Genomic DNA, 4,038 nt, shown 5'->3' with positions numbered 1-4,038 from the left:
AGAGATGTAATCCTTCCCCCTGTGGCTTTTTAGACACCTACTCTCATGACCCACCCAAATATGTAAACTTGTTTCTATGAAACACTGGAAAAGTCAAAGACCAAGCTGGTCAAGGCGCTCATCGGTGAGCCCTGGCGGGTTCTGGGATGATTTTGGTATTAATTTCTGTCTAGAAAAAGTCAGTGCTTCTCAATCAAGATAGCAACTCAATCCACACTCAATGTGTGGATTGTTCAAGAGTAAGTATGCCTGGGTCACCTGGGTGGCTCCGTCAGTTAAGCATCTGCCTTTGGCTCAGGTCATGATCCCAAGGTCCTGGGATTGAGCCCCACGCCGGGCTCCCTGCTCAGCAGGGGGGTCTGCTTCTCCCTCTCCCTCTTCCCTGCTTATGCTCTGTCTCTCTCTCAAATAAATAAATGAAGTATTTTTTTTTTTAGAAGAAGTATGCCTGGCCCTCCGTTTGGCAAATGGAAACTGGAGTAGAACCCAAGAATAATTATTTTTGGAAGTTTACTAGGACTGAGACAGGAATGTCTCTTAAGCCTCTCGGCCTTCTCCCCACCCTCCCTCCAGCTGCCTTCCAGAAGATCTCTAGTTTCCTGTTGGATTGGGATGCCATTTTCAGACACCTGTGTCTCAGAAGCTGGACTTGCCTTGCATAAGGACATTGCCAAGGGTAAACCCCAAGGCACAATCCAAGGGACACTGGTAGAAATGATTTGGTTAGTAAAGGAAACCCCAGATTTAGAACCCAAACTTCTGAGTTTCGATCCCAGCTTTACGTCTGTTAGCTCTGTGGACCTGAGCAAATCTCAACCTCTCAACTTCAGTTTATTAATGGCAACATCTAATAATAATCCCGCTAGATAGTTACCGTTATTTCCCCATTTATAGATGAGAAAACAGAGGCTCAAAGAAGTTATTTATTTAGCACAAGATTATACAGCTAAGAAATAGACGTTGGCGGGGGGGCGGCCTGGGTGGCTAAGTGAGCTGTGTGACCCACTCTTGATTTTGGCTCGGGTCATGACCTCAGAGTCATGGGATTGAGCCCCACATTGGGCTCCATGCTCAATGCAGAGTCTGCTTCTCCCTCTCCCTCTGCACCTGCCCCCCACCCTGGCTTGTGCACTCTCTTTCTCCCCCGCTCTCTCTTTAAAAATAAATAAATAAAACCTTTAAGAAAAAGTTATAGCAGTTGGGACTCAAATTCATAGTCTACAGAGAATGCTATTTTAGAAACCCTATGACCAGTAGATTTTGAAAATCTTATTTCCAGTTTTCTCTCTGCCATGTCTATGCAGATTTTCTTAGAATGAAACCGTTAAGGGCTAAGTGATAACCCCAACATATCCCGAGTCAGCAGTGAAATGCAGAACCTACCACTGAGCCACAGTTTGTTTTTTTTTTTTAAATCTGATAAAGGAAGACATAGACATTCTCCCCAGTGACTGACTTAGAAACACGTGTCTGGGAAGGCAAGCTCTCTCTTGTCTTCCTTTACCCTGACACATCCAGATTCTGCAATCACCTCTGACCAGGGCTGGCTTGTGGAGAATGCTGAATTCAAGGGGAAATGGATCCTGACTGCAGAACATTGTCAGTCCTTAATGTTCTCTAAGTGCACAGATTCCTCCAAACTTATGAGATCATGGAACAGCAAGTGTGTGTGTGTTTGTGTGTGTGTGTGTGTGTGTGTGTGTGTGTGTGTGTGTACAGTTTTTCTCAGGGAACAGTTTTTCAGCATCACTGCACTGTAGGAAATGCTGTCATCAATTCTCCTCTCTTCATCTGGTATTAGTCTGAGGAGTCGGTGCCCCTCCCTCAGGGCTGCTGTCACCATGACGGGTCCCTGCAGTCGGGGGTCTAAGAAAAGATTTCTTGCCAGGCTCCCATTCTCTGTGGCTTCCATTTCTATCTCTTTGTGCCCAAGAGTCACAGATCTACGTGTGTGATCCAAGTTCTCATTGAGCTCCACGTATGTGCCTGAAATCCCCTACACGACATTCAGCTTGGGAAGCCAGGCATTCTCCTGCTGAAACCTCCTCCTCTCCTGTATTCACCATCTCAGGGAAAGGCTCCACTCATTGCCCTGTTGCCCAAGTCAGGCTTCCTCTTGGGCTAGCCTCTTTCCCACATCGTGGCATATGACTGTCCACCAAGTCCTAGAATTTGTATCTTTCCCTCACTATTTCTCCAGTCAGGCAACTTCTGTCCAACTCCAGAGCCATACACTAATCCTTATCTCTCACCTGGTTCACTGCATCCCAGGCTCCTGCAAGATCAGCCTGGGTGTTTTCTCACTCAACCCTGACAAGGAAATCTTTTTAAAAATGATAATTGAATCACGTCGTTCCCCAGCTTACAGTTCCTCCCTGGTTTCCCCTTAGGTTTTCGATTTGGTTTTGTTTTTGTTAAGTAAGCTCTACACCCAATGCCTAAGAAGTGTTCCCCTTGGGCCAAAGACTTGCAATTTCCACATGGAAGTTATGACTGTCTTGTTAGAGTTCTATCTTCTTTGAACTCAAGTGGGGATGGATACATGAGAACCCACCGAGACCGTATGACACTATAGCACAGATGAAATGAGCCCGAGCTCAGAGAGAGCAGAGTGACAGGTCTGTTTGCAAACACCGTTACTCTCTGTGTTGTCTGAAGCAGCTATGAATTCCCCTCCTGACCCCTCCATCCCGCCTTGATTGTACATCTACCTTCCCTCCCATCCATCAGCAAAGGACTGCACTACCCTAGGACAAGAATCAGGAGCTCATAGCTCATTAAGTAGCATCCCCTTTGCTTCTCCTCAGAGTGACAAGAGGCTCCTTTTGCAGGCTAATTCACTACTAAGACTCAAAGTACAAATATGTCCAAGTGTGGCCATGCTAACTTGGGGTATCCTGTGCCCCACAAGGACAGGTATCCTCGATAAGCCTGGGAATGTCACTGGCAAATATCGCTTTGAGACCCGACTTACAGATGACAAGTCAGTTATAAAGATTTTGAGGCTTAAAAAATACAGTGCAGGTGGGGCACCTGGGTGGCTCAGTCAGTTAACTATCTGCCTTCAGCTTGGGTCGTGATCCCGGGGTCCTGGGATCGAGTCCTGTATCAGGCTCCTTGCTAAGCTGGGAGTTTGCTTCTACCTCTTCCTCTGCACCTCCTCTCTCTCATGTGCTTTCTCTCTCTCTCTCTCTCTCAAATAAATGGATAAAATCTTAAAAAAAAATACTGTGCAGGTAACTGTGACACAAAATCATCTGTAGAAGCTAGTCACCCCAGAAGCTGTGGCTTTCTGTAAATACTCTCTCCTTATTCTCCTCTCCGTCAGGGCATACCAACTGTCCTTGGCCTTACAGGACATAAATTAATCCAACTGTGAACTCCCCAATTTTGTGTATCTTTCCACCAGGGAAAGTAAGGGAAGCTAAATTGAAAAGGTCTATCTTAAAAAAAAATGTTGTGTGTGTGTTATGTATGTGTAAGTATACATATTTAGCAGCAAAACTCTCTTCATTCAAATAAAGCTTAAAATGGAACAGCCATAACTAAGATAGAAGAAAGCAGAACTGCTCAGAGAATGCAGGGGTGGGGCTCATCCTATCTCCCCTTTCGTGGCTTCTTGGCTTCTTGGTCCAACCCTATGGATAGAAAAGCCCTGATCCAGGGGGCCAGGCTCCTGGTTCCCTTGCCAGTGTTGGGGTTTGTTTTTAGTTGTAGGCCCAGGGCTGTGGCCCCTCCAGTCCTGCAGGCCTCACTAGCTTGTAGAAAGTCTCATTGCCATGGCTCAGTGGAAATAAGAAGCCAGTTCCACCCCACAGCTCCTCTTCCCCATTTGGGAGACTGGGAGTTGTGGCTTCCTGAAGAACAGATAATGGGGAAATGTTTTTCTCAGCTGACAGCAATTGCACTGCCACAAATACCCTGAGGCTTCCTTACCAGATTGGAGGCTGTGAACTTGGAGTGGGTACCATGTGGGGCTTGGGGCGGGTGCAGGATGTTACCAGCTCTGTGCCCCATGATACACTACACTCTCTCCTA

The sequence above is a fragment of the Enhydra lutris genome, unplaced genomic scaffold (genome assembly GCF_002288905.1).
Source record: "Enhydra lutris kenyoni isolate GAN:26980312 unplaced genomic scaffold, ASM228890v2 scaffoldscaffold9, whole genome shotgun sequence".
Classification (NCBI taxonomy): Eukaryota; Metazoa; Chordata; class Mammalia; order Carnivora; family Mustelidae; genus Enhydra; species Enhydra lutris.
The sequence above is the reverse complement of the archived record's forward strand: the minus strand, read 5'-3'. Positions refer to the sequence as shown.